This window comes from Protopterus annectens, chromosome 1.part2 (genome assembly GCF_019279795.1).
Source record: "Protopterus annectens isolate FY-2018-M chromosome 1.part2, PAN1.0, whole genome shotgun sequence".
Taxonomy (NCBI): domain Eukaryota; kingdom Metazoa; phylum Chordata; order Ceratodontiformes; family Protopteridae; genus Protopterus; species Protopterus annectens.
The window spans coordinates 196,182,350-196,203,477 of record NC_056727.1 but is presented as its reverse complement, the minus strand read 5'-3'; positions in this window follow the sequence as shown (position 1 = coordinate 196,203,477).

Sequence of the window (21,128 nt, the reverse complement as noted above, 5' to 3'; positions counted from 1 at the left end):
CCTTGTTTCCTTACCCCCGCCCCCAAGCTCATCGTACACAGCATCCATCCATTCTCCAGTTGCTAGCCCAGCTATACCACACCTCCACACATTTCCCTCCCTGCACATGTTGGTGCTGCTCCATTGTACTGTCTCGACCCAAGCTTCTACAGGCTCTTCATCCGTTTAGTCTATGTACGTTCAAGTGTTCCCTTGATCCTCCTCCGATACTGGTGGAAACATCTACGTAACCCACAAAGTTCAGTTCGTCCCACCAGGGACGGACATGTTGTCCTGTCATGAGTAGACTTTGCTGGTCTGCACTGTTTCTCCCACTGATAGCATCCTGCCAGGGGTTTGAGAGGCAGCGGTTTGCTCACACACTGGGCCAGCCTCATCTCCCAGTTCCATGGATCCAATGCCCCAGGTGTGACATTCTGTGCATGAAGCACGTCCACACGCCCCCACAGCGTGCACCATTTTTAATTCTTCTCTTCAGTATTGTGCAGGACTACTGCTCTCACAGTATGTGTGGACAGGCACTGTTCCTTGATACACTAGACTGCTCGGAATACTGTGATTGAGCAATGTGCACATGTTTGCTGGTATTAATCTTAATACTTACATACATTTCCTATACTGTTGAATGACTGTGCTGGATGATATGTTTGTGATAAAAGCAGCTGAATGTGTATTTGCCATGCCTTTGTGGTAACTCACTTGGACTATAGTGTGCAGGGTGGGGGAGTTGGAACCTGGGAGTGCTGATTATTTTGTTAATGGGCACAACAAGAGCTGTTGGCTACAGAGTGCCTAAGGCACTGTGGAGGAAGTGTAGGCAGGTATGTGCTAGTGTGCATGAGGCTTAGCCTTGCTGACCTCTGGTTATGGCGTTTTACACTGGGTTGGCTTCCACATTGCTTAACCAGTGTGGGCATTGCTTACCACCACCAAAACAGGCGTAACCCCACCTGCTACCACATACCCCCACGCTACTTTATGTATTTAGTTCGCATTTGTTTTGCGGGACAATCTGACTGGATGCTTCCCCATTGTCAGCGGTGGCCTGGGGGAGTGGAGCTCCACAGTAAACCCCAGCTAGACATTACTTGTACTACTGTGGTGTACGCATTCATAGAGAATAACAGTCTTTCCATAGCTACGTACCACATTCTTCATGCTTAGTTCACATTAACATGTCGGTATTATACATGCTTAGGTCAGGTTTACATGTCAGGTATGACTGTTAACAAAGGTCAGTTTAAGGTGAAGTTGGATTCCAGTTTAACAGGTCTGGATAGGTTACACTCAGGTATTCGGGTTAGGTTTGGTTATGCCATACCCGTGTGGCAGAGTAGAAGAGAATAGTGAAGGGGTAGGTAGGTGTGGGGGGGCATTGTAACTGTATAGTAAGCCGTTGGAATGATTGGTGGGGGAGCAATAGGGAGGGTTTGCAGGATGTTGTGAGTTGTATGTGAGGCAGGACAGGAGGTGTCAGTTTCACTAGTTGGTGTAGGGGTATAGAGTGTTAGTTTGGGGGGGACTTCACCAGATGGTGAGCATGTGCTGATCTAAGTGTGCTTGAGGTGTTCCTTCATGTGTTATTTACATGTGTTGTGTGGGGCAGCTGCAGTAATACACGTGGGTAGGGGTTCCAGATTCTGCCAATATGGTTGGGGAAGAGGGTGTCACTTACTTGTGACTGTGAACATTAATAGTAATGAAACAGAGGTCGATAGGTAAGTGGTGTTAATGGGGCACAGAGAGGGGCAGATAGTAGTGGGAATGTCTGGGGATGTGCAGGAAGGCTGATGAGAAGGTCCATAGCTGGCCATTTCTTCTACAGCAACAGCTGTGTATTTACACTGCATTTGGGGGTAGGTTTGGACACTCACACCCCTGGGTGGGGGTGAGGACAACCATAATACCTTGTGATGCCAATTAGTTCGGCTTGCATGCCTACAGTGGGGTGTTGTGACCATGTGTTCTTTGGGGTTATTTAGTGGGATTTGCAACAACACATCTGATTATACCATACTTTGCAGTGTAAAATAGACTTTGCTGCAGTGGGACTCGTACCGGGCATGGCTGCTCGTTAGGTGGTGGCTCTGCCCATTGCACACTATTGCTTGCATCCCTGTGGTGGTCCAAATAGAACTGCTCCAGCCAACACCTGCACGCCTAGGACCATAATTGCATACCCATAATTCCCCACCCCGCACCTCATCTACAACACTCATCCATAATCTGGGTGCAGGTCAGGTCTAAACACACCACTGCACACTACCCTATATCGGGTCTACTTTAGGACCTCGAAAGTTCAATAGCTCGAATCCATATGGATCGAACCATATGCATCAAACTATTAAACAATCAAAGTCCCAAAAAAAAAATTATACAAAAAAATAAATTTAAACTAGTGTAGGCAGGGGGAAAGCCCCCCTGCACCCCCCACACACCCCGCTACTTAAATATACCAACTCCGAGATGACACTACATTGAAGTAAATGAAAATCTCCACCGAGATTTCCGTTTACATTTTTGATGTTTTGCTCTTTCGGTGTACTCATGTCGAGAATATTGTATTTGATATTCTCGGATTTCGAGCACATAAAGTAGACCCCCCCCACTCTCCACTTCACGGGACCCATCTCTTACATTGTCTCGACCCATGGGTCATCAGGCTTTCCCATCCTTGTAAGTCTGGGTACATACATGCCCCACCTTGATAAGTCATTGCAGGGGCAGCCTCTGATTGCAAGACAATTTTTGGGGTGTCCCGCAAGGGACGCACCTGTCTCTGTTCCAAGATTAGATTTAGCGGGTCCACTGTGTTCCCCCCTCTGGTTGTATTCTGCCTGTGGTTTGGGAAGCAGTGGATTGTTTACATTGTTTGTGTGTTTGTTTGTATGTTTCCCCTGTCTGGCTGGGGGGGGGGGGGTTGATGCTACCTGTTACATATTTGTTGGTTGGACCCCTCACCTCCATTGGCACAGCCTGTGAACATATGTAATTCTTACGTGCTGTATCATATCATAGCTATATATCTGTGTATATGTACACACACACATGCATATATATATATATATATATATATATATATATATATATATATATATATATATATATATATATATATATATATATATATATATATTGCTGTATATATATCTAACGACATGTGGATATATGGGTGTCTACATATGCACATAGCTCTATTTATATATATGTCTGTCTATGTATGTATATATTTGTACTACAGAGAGGGAGAGGTATATATCTATTTAGTTATGGGTATATATACACACATACATCCCTCTACATATTTAGCTACATATCCTGTAATGTTGACTGGTATTGCTGGATACTGTGTTTCGTGTGCATACAGGCCAACCTTGTGTGCCACGTATACTTTGCGATACCTACAACTAAATCCATTAGTGTACACAGAGTCACACGTGAAATCTGTTGTTAGTACCAAGAATACATTCGTCCCATGTGGGACAACCCATACATTGGGTATTCAACTTTCGTCTACACCCAGAGTTACATAGGTACCCATGGCTATGTGCATGGTCTATGGCATGTGCCAGACCTAGGATACTTGGGTCAGGACAACATACAGGATGGGTCCCGAGGGGAGGGAGTGGAGGGGGAGCAATGTGTGGTGGTGTGGTAGCTATGGGCCAGTAACCAGGGTAGGGATGGTGGCTGCATGTGTGCAGCAAGTGGGGGAGGAAGCGGAACTGTGAGTAATGCATGTATGGGTCGGGGATGGCCTGGGTTGGATTAGCCTGCACTGCCCAGCCCACCTAGTGGGTGGGGGAGAGGGGTATGTGATGTCAACATGTATAACACAACAGAGGGCTAATTTAAATCCCTATATCAATGACACACATACAATACAATGAGCTTGGTAGTGTATTGCATGGTGGACATGTTTGGCTGGGTGGGGGGTATGCCATTTCGTATGTGAGGTATATTGTGTGGGGCCTCTAAAGCCCATTAACGGTGCATGTGGACATATATGTTTCTGTTCATCTACCATTGCTATCTACAGATGTCTGGCCATATATACCTCTGTGGTTATATATATTTGCTTACATATTTCTAACCACGTCCGTATATACCTTCAGAGACATAATATGCGTGTATATATATATATATATATATATATATATATATATATATATATATATATATATATGTATATATATGTAACTTGCTGTGTATATGTGGACATATAGATGACATATATATGTATAGTTGTCAGCATTTGCATGTATATCTGTTCATTTATTTGTATATATATATATATATATATATATATATATATATCTATGGATATTTCTAAATATATGTATATATATATATATATATATATATATATATATATATATATATATGTGACTACATCTATAGATATGTTGTATCCATTTAGATAATAATATATTTGCACACACACATTCATCTAGCTGTAGGTATACATTCTCTGTGCTGTTGCATGACTGGGCTGGGGTTATGTTTCTTACAGCATATGATTTCTGCATATCTGGCATGGCTTAGTGGTAAATCATTTTGTGTATGGTGTGCATGGTCCTGGGTTCTGAACTTGCAGAAGCTGTTTGTTTTCTTGCTGGGCAGAACACTGGCCATTGGATACGGTGTGCTTAAGGCACTTTAAAGCAGTTGTAAGCGGGTTTGCACGGAGGTAAGCACTGCTAACTTCCGGTCACAGTGTCTTCCACCCAGTTAGCTTCTCCTTTGCTTAATCTGTGTTAACAGTGCTTAACCCCACACAAACACACTTGCACACACTTACTAGTGCTTACATATGCTTACTACTGCTTATGCCTGCTTACTGCTGCCTTATTCATTATGATACTGACTCTTCACATGTGCATTTCCTGCAATACTCCTGTTCATAAAAATGTGTGTTATTTAGTGAGTTTTGCATTACAAATTTTGCTTATACCATGCTTTGCCATGTAAAATAGACTGTGCTGCGCTGGGACTCAAACTGGGAATGCCTGCTCGTTAGGCGAACTACACTATTGCTGACAAGCTTCATTTGCATATATTGTCCTTGTAATCCTATTCAGCCTTTTAGGCTGCTTTCACCATGGCTAAGCATTGGGCACACCCACGCACCTACGGTTAGCTGTACTCGGAGCTAGACACCAATACAGGGGTTTCTTCTTTTGATCATTATTTCCTGTTGCTGTTGTACACATGGGGGACTGTTGCTGGGGATATGTGGCCATCTATGACTGGTATTGCTCATTTATTTCCACTGTCTGCTGTTCAACATTGCAGGGGCATGTTTATTCAGAGAGCTCTGCTCTCAGACATGCCCCCTGCACTCATACACGCTCTGTGTAAGCCTGGGAGCTCAGGCGGCGAGCCTTCATTACTATGCATGGCGTGCTGCTGTCCTGCTCCTAAGCAGCCGCTTTCATGTAGGACTAGACTAGTCCTACATGGAAGATTAGTAAATCTGGGGGTTTAAGTTTCAAAATGGAAACAAATACATCAAGAAATATTATTAGTAAATAATTAATATATCCCAGCCAGTCATAGAAAATAGTCTATAATAGTGTTATCTGGTTATTAAAACATTTTTGTTTAAATGGAATTGCACCCTCTTCTCAAATTCTCTATTTAAGTAACACCATTTCCTCTTTCCAAAAGTCCACATATTCTAACCATTGTATTAAAGAATATTTTCTATGTTTCCAGTTACATATGCAAACGACTGTTTAGAAACTCATAACCAGGAGCTTGGCATAGTGGTTAAGGATTTCACATTATAGGCACAAAATACAGGGTTTGATTCTCATACAGGGTAATTGGATAGACTTGGAATGTCTCACAAAGGCAGTAAGCCTGGTATGAATTTATGTCTTATTTATTCAGAGCTTCATGGGGCCTGGGTTGGACACTTATGACTCCAAGACTTGGGTTTTTGCTTCTAAAAACCATCTGGACCTACAAAGCTGATATAAGTATATTTTGTACTTCTTGTGTTTTAGTGATATTTAACATGTCTGTGCTGCTGCACTGTTGCATGTATTTAGTTTCTTGAATTTATCATTGTTTTTCAGTATGCACTTGTTAAAGAAACTTCGTCTGTTTGTTACAATACTGCTGTTAGGCTGTTTTAACTGTATTCTGCAAAAGCTGTTCTGATTCTGCCAAAATATTTAGGTTTGCAAAGTTTTTGTGTGTTTTGAACATTTCTCAGGATTAGGGAACTTATTTCCAAGGATTGCTAATACTGCAGGAATTCTTACTTGTGTTCTAAAGCATTTTTTACTGCACTTGAGCTCAAAGCCAGTTTGTTTTACATCAGAAGGGTACTTTTGCACTCTGGTGGGATTAGAGAGCTACATTCAACATATCCAAGGTGGGAACTACTAGTTGATAGCTTATTCTGTTTTTATCTGATTGGCATGAGGGTTTAACTTTAGAAAAGTATTTCATCATGCTGGTATAAAATAATTACATTTTTGTAAGACTGTGCTCATTTATTCAGAGCTTCTTTGCACCTAGCTTGGACACCTGTGACTGCAAGACTTAGACTTTTGCTTCCAAAACCATTTGGGCCTACAAACTAATATAAGCACATTTTTGTACTTCTTCTAACTGTTTCACTGATATTTAACACTTCTTGCTGCATTTATTTATTTTGTTGAATTTATCACTATTTTCACCCAGCACTTGTTAAAGAAACTCCATCTGTTTGTTATTGTACTGCTCTTAGGTTGTTTTAACTGTATTCTGTAAAAGCTGTTCTAAGACTGCCAAAATACTTCTAAGTTTTGTGAAGTTTTTGTGTGTTGTGAAAATTTTTCAGAGTTAGTAAACTTATTTCCAAGGATTACTGATACTGCAGTAATTCTTACTTCTGTTCTAAAGTATTTGTTACTGCACTTGAACTCAGAACCAGTCTGTTTTACATTGGAAAAGTTCTTTTGCACTCTGGTGGGAGCAGAGAGCTAAATTCAACCTATCCAAGTTGGGAACTACTGTTTGATAGCTTACTGTGTTTTATCTGATTGACCTGAGGTTTTACCTTTAGAAAAGTCTTTCATCCTGCTGGTTTACAAATCCTCCCCATGCTTGCATGTAAGTACACCTCTCCAGTTTAAAATTTTGTATAGGAAATACTCTCCATAGTCCCCCACTGTCCAGAGCTGCTTGAAGAGCTGCTAGTTTGAACAAAAGGTGGTACCACTTCAGTTAATTTAATAGTATGCTGCTAAATGCTCTCACTTTGTCCTTTAAGTGACTTTCCTTATTCCTTCCCTTCTAGGAATTGTGTTCCTTACATTAAATAGCATAGGATAGGTTCAGACCTGCTGAATCTGGGCTGCTTGATATCACTGGAATTTTTTAAACCAGACATCTTATATTAAGAGGGCCTCTCTGCACCCTTGTGGCAGAAGTGTGTAGCTCAGGATCCATCTGAGTTGGGGATTGCTGGAGAAATGAAGCTTTCCCATTGGTAGTTGTATTAAAACTGTTTAAATGTGCCTGATTATAAGCTCCATATACTGGGGCTGTTAAACATTTGGAAACTTTAGCCAGAGGTCTGGAGTACATCTGCAATGAAATCCAAGGCATCCACTGAAAAAAAAATGAAAAGTAAGCATATTTTAAGCCAGCAGTGCACTTTGTTAACTGTATTTAATTGAATTACTGCTTCATTTTTGTTGTTTGCAACTAAGTCCCATTAACCCACTTTCTTCCCAAATACCACATTTAGAAAAATCCTACCACAATGGATGGGAAGTTTTCCATCATTTCTCCTGCCAGCTTGATTGATATGGGCATCTTGAAGCAATGTAGCAATTGCTTCATGTAGATTGACAACCATTTACTCCTAAAGCAAACAAACACCCTATGTGAGAGATGCAAATACACTGTGGAAATGGAGTCAATTCTCTCACATAAAAGCAAACTAGACATCAAACAGGTTGTTAGCACACATGCTTCACCTTTCATGCAAACCTCAGCTCTCACACAAAATAAGGTCATGACATATAAATCCACATCCATGGAGGTACTCACTAAAAGCCTACCATAAGAACAGAGACCTCTCAAACACACACCACCCACACTCAGCACTAAGCAAAATGAAACCACCACACATATCAACAAACATATACATGTCTCAAAAAACAAATCCCTAAGGCAAAACACATCAAATGTCTTGATCGTAGGTGATTCCATAGTGAGACACACAGATGTCCTTCTCACCCGACTGGACAAGGACAAGGTCATGGTCAGCTGCCTATCAGATGCCAGAGTCTGACAAATCATGCATGCACTCAAGTCACTCAACTACAAGTACTGTTATTACCCTGTTATAGTCCATGTTGGAGTTAATGACTTGAGGCATACCTCTCTGGACTATAAGAAGAGAGACACGATGAAGCTCTCTTGATTATGTAGCCCAGACAGGTATGTCCCTAGCTCTAAGCAGCATCCTATCCTACCTCACCAAGGATGATGCCTCAGTATAAAAAAAATGATAAACTTCAGCAACTGGCTCAGCTTCTGGTGTCAGTCCAGAGGGATCCAGTATCTGTCAGCCTAGGAGGACATGGTAGACAGATGTTGCTGCTTTGCTAGAGATCGTCTGCACCTGCCATCCTCAGGGTTTCAGATACTGGCAAAGACCCTTGCCTCCACCACAGTGCCTTTTTTGGCAATGTCAAAACAACAAATTTTCCAAAGTAACAAAATCTAATCAAGACAAACTCAGGTTCGTGCTGCTTAATGCTAGGATTTTAAACATGAAACTGCACTCTCTAGAAGCACTCCTCACCTTACAGAATGTGACATCTGTGCAGTTATTGAGAGATGGTTCAAGGCCACTGACAGTACCCCAACCTTGCAAGGCTGCAATGCCTTCCACATGTTCTGACCTCAAAGTGAGCATGTAGGAACCAAACGTGGAGATGTATCCATCTTTATTAAAACAAAATCCACTTCAAGACTGGTCAAACAGCATGATTCTCTCAAACTACTCCATGTACAATTAACTGTTGGGAAAGTACCATGCCACATTATTGCTAGCTATAGATCCTCCACTGTGAACCAGGGTAAGCACACCACCTACCTCGATTTACTGGAATCCTTCTCCATACAACCCGACATCTTAGTCATGGGAGATTTCAACTATCCTTCCATAAACTGGGGGACATTCTGGCCCAGAGGTTCTTGAACTTTGTTAACACAAATGCTCTGGAACAGATAGTCTACATTCCCACTAGGAGCTCTAATGTTCTGGACATAGTATTTACCAACACTGTCACTGTACTTCCCCATGCATGATAACCTACTTTGGTTAGGTCAGACCACAAATCAGTCTCCTTTGAAGTAACTACTGGAACTGACACCCTCACAAAAACTGTACAAACACTTAAGCAACTGCATAATCACTGCTGTACCTGACTGCATGAAACCAAAATCTTCCTGTTAAAAGAAGCCACTGTGGTAGACTTCAAGTAAAAACAGATTATATAACAAGAGGAAGAAACTGTTGTCCAAAGGCAAGAGGGATATCACTCTGCAGAGGAAGAGTTCCTTCCTAAGCCTAAATAAGAAAATCAGAAATATTGTAAAGTCTTCTAAAGCAAACTACAAAATTAAAATTGCATTCTTAACCAAGGATAACCATAGGGCATTCTTTAACTACATCCAAAGTCTAAGAGGGAATGCCTATCTATGTGCTGAACTAGTTGCAGATGGAATCACTCATACTGCACTGGAATATATCGCCAACCTGCTAGCTGACAGATTCATTGCAAACTACACCCTCCTCTATCCCCACCTACCACATCCAGAGCATACCTGACACCAGCCCTTTGCCTAGTATCTCTAGAGAACAGGTCATCTCTGCACTTGCCAAGGCCAAAAACACAGTCTCAGTAGGAGCAGATAATATCCCAGGTTATTTACTAAGCAATATAAAACAAGAACAAGTGGACCCACTTGGCATTCTGTTTAATCATAGCTTGAGAACTGGCTATGTTCCTGCAGAATAGAGAACAGCAACAGTAATTTCCTTGCACAAAGGAAGGCCATCAACTGACCCTGGGAACTACAGACCTATAAGTCTAACCAGTCTCATCGGCAAGGCCATGGAAAGCATTATCATGGACATTATCAGCAGGGACATAGGTGACCTCCAAATGCTGGACCCAACCCAGTTTGGCTTTATGAAGGGTAGATCATGCTTATTAAACCTGGTGGACTTCTTTGAGAATGTCACCAAAGCCATTGTGGTACCACAGGGGTCTATGCTTCTGCTGAGCCAAATCATGACCTACATAGGTCGAAAGCCCTGTCAATTTATTCTGTAGCTTATATGCTGCTCAGTAGGGACATGTGCCTGGCATTTAGGGCAATCTCCAACCCTGCCCTAATAGAAATGCTACACATTCACAAGTTAAGTGGCACAAGAGTGACTCAGTCTAGGGATCTCAACCTAGCTTGTGGCATTAACAGAACATGCAGGAAAGACATATATATTTCCCAGAGACTGCCACTTCTCTGGAATAGACATCCTATTCACATAAAACAGAGTTCCTCACTGACTGTATTTAAATGCAACCTAGATAATTGGATGGGAGACTGCAAATTCACCTCTGGGGTGGCACCCATGTCTCTCATGGACAGAGGTAACTGGTGTTGATCTAGACATGCTGTTTTCATAAATTCGTACTGCAAACTATCTAAAATGGGGATAATTGGGATTAATATGGCAAGGCTTTTAAAGGCTCTAGGGCCACTAGCCGAGTAGCCTCCTATCAACCTATGAATGCTAGTATTGAAACAACAAAGTAAATTTATTGGCATCAATTTTTAAATGGCACTGATATAGATACTGCTGAAAATTTAAGGTCCAAATACAATCAAGATTCTGAGAACAGGTTAATTTTACAAATATTTAGAGATTTTTGTGAACACAGAGATAAATAAGATATTTAACCTAGATAACAAATCATTCCCAGAATTATTAGATTTCTTAATAAATATCAATAATAATGTAATGAAAAATAAATCATATTTGTCACAAATTTATAAAATTCTTAAGTTATATTTCACATATTTCGACAATTCTTATTGGAACAATTCTTCAGACATTAATAATGAAGACGTCTCTGAAGAATACAAGACAATAATATTAATCTTCATTTTATTGGAAATATTTCACTTGGAAATTCTCATACAGAGTTTTGTCACTCTTAACAAAATTACAATTAACTGTAAATCAAATAGAATTAAATACTGAACATGTGATTCTGAATAGTAACTGATTGGATGCATATGGTATATGAATGTGAAGTCATTTCCCCCTTTTTAGAAAGAAGTGAATAACTTTATTCAAGCTCTATGGTTAGACAGATGTAATATTTATAAATTTTGAGTTCTATTTAATGCTCTGATTCCTCAGATAATTCTAACAATCCAAGTGCTTCCTCTTTGGTCTCTTCTTGCTATAGCCAGAAAAGTAATTACTAAAAAGTGGAAAAGAAAAGTTACTCCCTCTTATGTTGAATTTATTAGTATGGCAAAAATTGTTTGCAGTAGCGAATTGCATACTATAAAGATGAGAACTTCTGATGTTACACATTCATATAAATCTTGGCTTAAACTTATAGACTTGCTTAAAAAATATTAATTGTTGTTGATATGTATAACTTTGATGTATTGATTAGCTGTGGACCTATGTAAGCAGTTATTTTCTTGTTTTATAACTGATTTGTTTATCTGTTGTTTTAAAACCAAATAAAAAAAATTAAAAAATAAAAAAGTTAGTTACCGATACGTTACAGCAATTTAGTAGATAACTTCATAGAAGGACAATTAAAGAAAAGAACAAAGGAGTATAACAAACACTGAAGTTAGAGAAAATCACATAAATGCATCAACATGTACTTCACAGGCCTAGTCTAGACACTTTAAAATTTAAAGCAAAAGGCTAGTATAAATGGTAAAGCATCTTACATATGAAGACTGTGTAGTACAAGAAGGGTCAGCCCGTAGAAGTTGCATACAACATCACAGGACAGACATCAGCATTGTCTGCCATATATTTGGCTCATGATAACTTTGAGAGGTACTGCATGGACATCAAGACTTGCATTGTCCCATCATGCACAGAATTGGTGTCATAAACATAAGCATTTTATTCAGCATACTAGTGTGGGGTTTGAGGTAGGGTCACTCACTATTTCCAGATGTTGCATGCAGAAAAAATTAAGGTTCATGATTGCTATTGCAACATTAAGGACTTTTCTTTTTCTTTCTTTTTTCTTTTTGGTTTTGAGATGCAATAATGGCAGGACATTCCATCATGTTACAATATTTATTTATTTATTTATTTTATTTTACATTTGTTGACCAGGATAGTCCGACTGGATACTTGGCCATTTTCAGAGAGGCCCGGGGAGAAAAGCTCCATACATACATACATACAGGAAACACTGTTACATTAAAAAGTTAAAGCACTGTTACAGATACAATATATAGGATAAAAGTTATTCATTCTGTCATATATAAATATGATTTGTTATAGAATAACAATTAGGAAGCAATGTAGGGGTGGCCAAAAGACCTCTTTAGCACATGTTTATATTGCCAGAGTTAGTCAGGATTAGAGCAAGTACATAGCCATTGCCTTTTAAAGTACTGTTTTAGATTTGTTTTGAATTGGGTTAGAACGAGTTCTGAAGTAAGCTCAGGAGGAAGTGAGTTCCATATTTTGTCAAAAGAGTTGGCATATAGAGAGTCTCCAGATGAGTTGTTGCTTTTGAGGGTTTGGACTAGTAATTTGTTTGATGAGCGAAGTGTCTTGAGGTTGCTGTAAGGGGTGATAATTTTTGTAAGTATGGGTGTGTTTTCAGGTTGGTAGAGAATTTTATGTGCTACTATTAGCTGATTGTACTGAAGTTGGAAAGGCAATTCTAGCCACCCTAGATTCTTTAGGTTCAGACAGTGGTGTGTTCTGTATGCTGCTCCAGTGGCATCTCTAGCAATATGATTAAAGCAGCTAGAGAGTTTATTAAGGTCAGACTTACTCAAGTTCGTGAAGAGAGGGGATGCATAAAGGGGGGTGGAAAGTAGATGTGTACGGGCAATTACCATCCTAGCTAGTGGAGTGAGGAAAGGTTTGATCTTGTATAGTGAGCCAATATTTTTATTAACTTTTTTAATAGTTTGATTAATATGCATGTCAAACTTGAGGTTATTATCAACTTTTACACCTAAGAGTTGGTACAGGGATCTGGGAAAATGACAGTGCCATTGTTAGATTTTATAGTAAAGGTTGGAGCAGAGGCTTTACGAGTGGGGGGAGAAAAGCAGTAGCTTCATTTTGTTAGGATTTAATAGGAGACGTCGATTACAGAGTCAATTTTTGATAGTATTAAAAACATTTTGGGATAGAGTCTGCAGACCTAAAGGGGAGGTGGCAAAGCAAATCAAAATGGAGTCATCCACATATTGAATGCAGGTGGCTGTTGGGATCACTGTGTACAGGTCATTAATAAAAATAGAAAATAATAGGGATCCTAATATAGAGCCTTGAGGGACCCCAAGGGTGATAGGTAGAAGGGAAGATAGTTTGTTCTGCCATAGTACAGCCTGCTGTCTACCACTCAGATAAGATGTGAACCATTGGATAGCCTGGACATCTAGGGGAATAGTTTTAAGTTAGTGTATGAGTAGTTGGTGGTTGACCATGTCGAAGGCTTTGGCGAGATCAAGAAAGAGGGCAGAAGAAAGCTTATTGTTGTTTCAGTTTTGACTAATAACATTGGAGAAGGAGAGGAGGGCTGTGGTTGTACTGTGGAATGGTCTGAAACCATGCTGTGAGTTAGCCAGGTGATTGTGCTGAATGAGATGGCTCAGGAGTTGTTTATGGATGCATAATTTTAGCCAGGGGTGACAAAATAGCTATAGGTTTGTAATTTGACTGTTCAGTGGAACTGCCCCTTTTGTGGAGTGGAATAACATGAGATGTCATCTAGATGGAGGGGATAGTGGCTTCTGATATAGTTCTATTGATCAGGATAAAGATCGGGTATGCTATGGCATCCTCAGCTTTTTGTAGCTACTCAGCTGGGAGGAGATCCGCTGCAAGGGTGGTACTGAGAGATAGTTGGTTAGCTAGTGACTGGATAGTTTCTGTGAAAAAGCTATTAAAGGAATTGGCAACGTCTTCCTAAGGTTTTTGGATGGTAGCCGAGGGGCTAGGATTTGTGCCTGCCCAACACTTTTGTGGATTGTTTTGATGCTTCTGTTGTAAATGGCAGTAAAAGTTTTTCTTTTCTGAGGTGGTAGATTTTTTAGTGCTGTTCCTTAGTTGTCTAAATCTAAGTTTATCTAAGGGGGATTTTGTGGTACGCCAAGTGGTCCAAGCTTTGTTTCTAAGTAAGATCATTTGTCTGGTTTCTTTTGAAAGCCACAGAGCAACTTTTGCTTTAGTTGTTATAGAATGCGCAGGTGCATGGGTATCAAGGATGTCTAGGAATTTGGTGTTGAAATATAATACAGCTTCTTCAAGTGGTAGATGTTTTAGGACTGCCCAATTACATGCATTGAGTTAATTTTAGAAATTAGCGGAGTTAAAGTTTTTGTTGTTTCTAATTGTTTTGTAAGTAGGTGGGTGGGGGATGTTAGTCTTATGCCTGATTATATAGGTAATATAACCATAAATAGGTACATCAGAGGAAAGAATATGTACCATTTCTCCAAAATATGCACCCTAAGTCACTGCATTTAAATGTTATGTAGTAGAAACTTGACACTGACAGAATTCAATCAAGTGTAAGGAAATTTAAATATCGGAGAAGTTATAATGTGGTCCATAGTGTTACTACACCTAAAATGTACAAATGTTACTTCATAAATACTACATATGCACTGTGTGTCAATTGTACACTCCCTGGTGTACATAGAGAGCTTTGCAAGAAATGTGATTTTTGCATGGTGACAAGCCCTCGTATTTCCTCCATGTGGTATGTGTGACCCCATCCTTCCAAGCGTATATACCAAGTATGTGGTTACTGAAACACAAAGAAAAGAGAATATCATATGGAAAGGGATATCACTGCTTTTGCACCCTTAAAACTGCACTGGCAGTGATTTCCTGTGAAAGCAGAATCAGGGAGTCCAACATCAGGGAGTGGACCCTGCAAGGTGAGTCTTCTTCATGTCTGAATTTGACAAGGTACAGTAAAGCCTCAAGTCCACTTCCAGTGTCTGTGATGAGCCAAAATGTTTGCACTGCAACCATCTTTCTCTCATTAAATATCTAAATGAAAGAAAATCTACTCAAATGGTAGGCTCTTAATAAATTTCATGGTGACAGAGTAATGACTGCAATCATATAAGATGCCAAAACTGGGGGAGAGAGAAATGTCAGCAGATAAAGAAGGATATAATGCAATTACAGTTTAAATCAAAACAGATCACTAAGAAAACATCATGTTTAAATATTTCACAATTACAAGGTCATGACAGTCTCTGTGTTGGAACACTTTCTAGTTAATATGAAAGGAAAATGTGTAGGTGAATACTAGGCTACCTGCCCCAAACAGCCATTTTAAGCTAGGTTAATAATGTGAAGTCAGAATCAAACTCTGTACCATGAGTACACGAGGTGAAGACTTTAATCACTATGCCAAACACACCTACTCTATATTGCTGAATATGTAATTATAAGACTATCTGATTTTAGATGTCTTTTCATTCATCATGTCTTCAGTTTAGTGAAAGAAAAAAATGTAATATTTGGAATACGAAGAAACTAAAAACAAACTAACCTTAAGTTATTTAATAATGTTTTTGCCTCCATTTCATTTAAGAATCAAGAACCAACCCCTATTAGCTCATTCATGTCACTGAGTCCCTGCATACTACAAGACCAGAGGAGTGATATGACAGAAATTTTATTTAGATGAACCTAATAAATGTCCTGCTGGCTGGAAAGCACAGGGCAGTGTTGTCTGCCCTGGATCAGTGTGTGACACTGAGGGTCATGCTTATGCCCACTCAATGCCAGAGTACTGTGCACACTTTGCTAGGTTCATGCCCATTCATTCCTTGTACAGGATTTGCACTTTCTCTCAGATGCACTCCTGAAACAGAATTCTGTTAACTCCCCCATTTCTGGATTATTAAGCCCTTACTGTCTGGCTTCTCCAACACATGAGCTGCTAATCATATCTAGGCCAACAGTGGTATAGAGGAGTCCAAAACCTCTCTACAACATGAAGCTGTCAAGCTAATCATATACTTTACTGAACAAAGAGCGATGGTACATATCTGGCATATTTGATTCTCAGATGACTCTGAAAACAAATTTAGTGTGCGTTTCTCACCATTAGCTCAACTAAACAATCCTGTCTTGGTTTGTAATTGACTGTGAAGTTGCCTGGCAAGAAAAGTTTTATTTGAATTTGTACTTAATTTCTTACCACTGTTTTTCACTATTTGTAGGAAGGAAGGGATAGCTTGTAGACAAGAATATTTACTTTGATTTATATTTTGTTATTTTACCTTAATTTTCACCGTTTGTTGTTAGAAAGTGATATTTTTAGACAGGCAAATTCTAGCCATCCTAAGGGACCTAGTCAGCTATAAATTTACACAGCTTGCAGACAGGACAATCCAGAGTTTATCTAAACAATCCTGTCTTTGTTTGTGACTTGTTGATCTTTACTGTTAAAAAGAGGTGCGAATGCGAGTGATAGTGAACAGAAGTCAGTGCATGCATTTGCAAATGATGTAAAGGAATTCCAGGTTTTGTGTGACTTTCAGAAGTTGTGCGGTCTGAGTAAAAACTTTATTGTACTTAATTTAATATTTAATTGCACATTGTTTATTGGATTTTTCTTACTGAAGTTTATTTAAGTTCTCTTTGAATTCTGTGGTAACTGATTTTTGATTATTCTTTTCTTTCAGAATTGTTTTATTAATTTGCAGCTGAATATAGATTCCTTAAATGAGTGTGCCATTAATGATTTGTTATAGCACAAATATCTTGTGCAGTGTAATCACTGCTATGTATTTTTAAAGGTAATGCCTGATAACACTGCTGATCAGGGTTCCTCATGTCAAATGTTGGATGATTTGCTTACTATTATTAGTAGTAAATCTAGACTTACTGATGACAGTACCACTTGTGCAACTATCAAGGCTTGAAGAACTGTTGTTACATATATTAATAACTAGACTGATGAGATAAATAATGTCATACAAAGAGCAAACAGAACACATTTAGGAAAGATTGTAAAGATTACTCAACCCCTATAAAACAAGACAATGCCCTTGACAACTTTGGAATTCTGAATACAAGTATTCAGCAGTCTTGAGTATTCAGAACAATTAGAAGGAAAAACAAAGAAAGAAAGACGTTCGCAACAATTAACAAGGAAGAAAAAGAAACTGATAAATGTCCGTAAAGTAAAGAGAATACATACTAGAACATACACTGCCTTGTTATGTAACACACACATTGCAGGGAATGATACAATTTTTCTATCAGAAAACCTTCTGTCTACAGAAAAAGGCAGCATTTTTTCGAAAGAGAAGGTATAAAGAAGAGGCAAGAGGTAGGTGAAAAGGAAGAAATCAAACTTGAATGTGGAAGGATTGGAAGAACATTAAGGTTCAGGGCCATGGATGTACAAAGCCAACTGGATGAGAATTGTATGCTTGGAAATGTAATAAGCAATGAAAACAGTGGGATTAATAAGGCTAATAGTGATAAAGATCATTTCTTTGTAACTATTGATAGAGCAGATATTACTGAATTAGAAGTTGAAGATTCTTCACATCTGGTCGGAAAAGATATTCTTGTAATTGGTCATTAAATTATTAGACAAATCGATACATGCATTTGCAGAGAAGATAATGAATAGTGTTATACATGCCAGGAGCAAAAAGACAGGATGTGAGACAAGCCATAGAATGTCTTAATCTAAAGAAGCATGGATCTGTTTTTACTTATGTTGTTACAAATAATCTCATCCACAAGGACTGTCTGATTGTTAGTAGGGAACTTACAGCTCTCTTAGATCAGGTGTCGGAATTGCTTCAGATTTAAAAAAAAAAAAAAAAAAAAAAAAAAAAATGAAACAACATTTTAGACATTGGAGGGATTTAATAAAGTCTACATGGTCATTTCTTTGTGCACATGGTCGTGAAAAGTTTTACATTCAATAACCTCTGTGTAGCGGTATGGGCAAAATGTCAATTTCCATGGCATGCAAATTACAGCATAAGTAGCTAAATTGTATGCTAATGAAGTAAACCAACATGGTGGAGTGATTCAGCAAGCTGTAAAGCAACCGTGTAGACTCTGTGCTTGTGTTGCCCATGTATTCGAAAACTTTCTGAATACAGCCACTGAAAGGAGTCTACAGAGAAGCAAGAGTAAAAGTTCCTAGATTTGTACAGAACCGACCATAATATGTAACACCACACACATTATGACACTATTAGACATGGTGGGTGCTAGAAAATTAGGTTAACAATTGCAACAATTCCTTGTTAAATGCCATGACAAAAATGTAGCTTCACTCCCTCACCCCCAAATGAAGAATATACTCATAACTAATGTAGGCAGGTAAAAGTGTAAACCCCATGAAACAGACTAATCATACTGTCATGTAAGCATATGCAATATGTAGCTGGCAGAATACACTCAAGTTTTTTCAAAAATTGTTTTCTTCTGTAGAGATAAATAGCAAAGTAATACGCTCCCTTGCATTTACAACAATAGGTCCCCCTGCAGTATCCCTGCCTACACGGTTAGTAACCAATTAGTTTCAGGGCTGTCAGCATGGTGAAGAAGCAGAGGAGGCCAAAACTCATTAGAATTGCTGAATCCCCAAAAAATTGGAACCATGGATGTTCACTTCATGTAGGCACTTCCACAGTGTTTGTTTTAAATGGATGGCAATAGTGAATAATGACATCGAGGTGTGTGCCAGGTTACACTTACAGAGGTGTACATATAGGTCTGTGAAATGTGAAGAGTCCATGTAAGTAGTACACAATTCACAAGCTCTGTTTCACCTTCTTTATTGTTTGTTAAAATGTATTGTTTCTGTACACTTTTTAAGCAATTTTCTTTTTAATTTTTGTCATTGCATGATGCAGTGCTTAGCTCACCCACAGGAAATGGAGGAATGAAGGCAGGTTTCTGGGTGCTTGTAATAAAGCTGTTCCTGTGACAGCATGCCTATGTGTAGGGCTAGAGTATAGATGGTCCTGGGTTCTAGTGCAGGATCTGCAATCTTTCCTTCACTTTTTGAGCTGCATGTTTGCACACTACCACAGTAACAGAGGAAAGTAATAACAAGATCACATTTGTTTATTTTATTTAAGCGTAGGTGCACGCAGTGACTCGGAGGTGCACATCATGTATTAATGAGCAACGATGGAGTTAACATACTCAGTTAAGCAGCAGGTGTTTTTCATAGGTGCTAATTATAGCATAAGCAGGTGACTTTTAGCATGGTGGAGCTATTCAACAAGCTATAAAGCATCCATGTAGCCTCCATTCTGTTTTTTCCTAAATACTGCAATACCATTGGAGTAGAGATGAGGAAATTTTAGCCATGAAATAAAATTGCGTCAACTGCTGCATTTGCAAGCCAAGTCCTGAACCTAGAATGTTTTCTTTAATAATATTATGGCATATCCTTGCATTTCTTAACGTGGTGCAGTAATCAAGTAAATAGTGGTGGATTTGTACAGAAAGCAGCTTAATGTGTGACAGCAGACACTTATTTTACTTACATCTGTCCATTACTAAGTTTTGCTTTCTTATTCTTCTCATTTTTAATTGCAATTTTTGCATGATTCACCATATTGCCCAAACAGTGGAAGTGGGGAACAAACAAATTTCAGGTTTGGCTGTATTTATTTGGTTTGTGCAAAGTGAGGCAGACCACCTAGGAAGCAGAAAGCCAAAAATAAAAAATGGATAAATTCAATTAATGCCCTTGGCCATCAGGAAAACTTGGCCTGGAGTACAGATGGTACTGGGCTCTAGTACAGAGTGTGCAGCCTTTGTTTTACTGCTGTGACATTGCAGTTTACAGCAATAAAGTGCAAAATAGGCAACTATTTTCTCAACATTGTTGTGGAAACAGGTATAAGTGAAGAACTGCCCTACACATGGTCCTGGGATTGTCTACAGCATACTCTATATATTATGTAATCTTAGCATTATTACATTTATGATCAAATATATGACTGCGGGTATACTGTGTACTATAGTCCTGTAAATGTATTCCTGCTATCTAGAAAGGCATGGTTTTAACTTTTGAAAAAAACACATACACAACTGCCTATACATGCAACTGTTGCTTTCTGCTTGTCAGACATAAGCAATGCAGCTCACGTTTGTGCACTACTTACCTATGAGCAAACAGGTGTAACTCACATGCATGTACACTTTGTTAATCATTGCTCAAATCAGCTGATCCCTTTGTAATGGAACTGTATATATGAAGCTTTTTATTGTTTATTGTCCATTTCCTTTGTATGACATAAAAGTATATGTGGAAACATTGCAAACTAAGGACATAATCTATATCATATATTTACAATACATCCATGTGTTGCCCCCCCCACCAAGAAGTACAACCTTGGGGTCTCAGTGTTTTTTTCAACACATATATCAACCACACTACAAACTGTAATATATAGCGCTGTGTGCTCCCTCACGGACAGGGCTAGATGGTGGTGTTCACAATCTTGCCCTGCTAAACTCAAACATCCAGCTGTGCTCAATAAGGGTACTTGTGTTTTTACACAGCTAGGCTTCTAAACACCCTAGTACTGTTAGGCTATTGGCCACATATTAACCTATGAATCTATGGCCTCCGAACTTTTTGTCCCCTACATGGCTTGTGTGTGTGTGTGTGTGTGTGTGTGTGTGTGTGTGTGTGTGTGTGTGTGTGTGTGTGTGTGTGCGCGCGCGTGTGCATGAGTCTAGCCAGAAGAGCATGTGTGTATCCTGCAGTTACTGCCCTAATCGGACAGTACTTGCACCTGCCTACAGCAACATTTCAGAGAGACCTCCCAACTTCTTCTCTCCAACATGCACTGCTGAT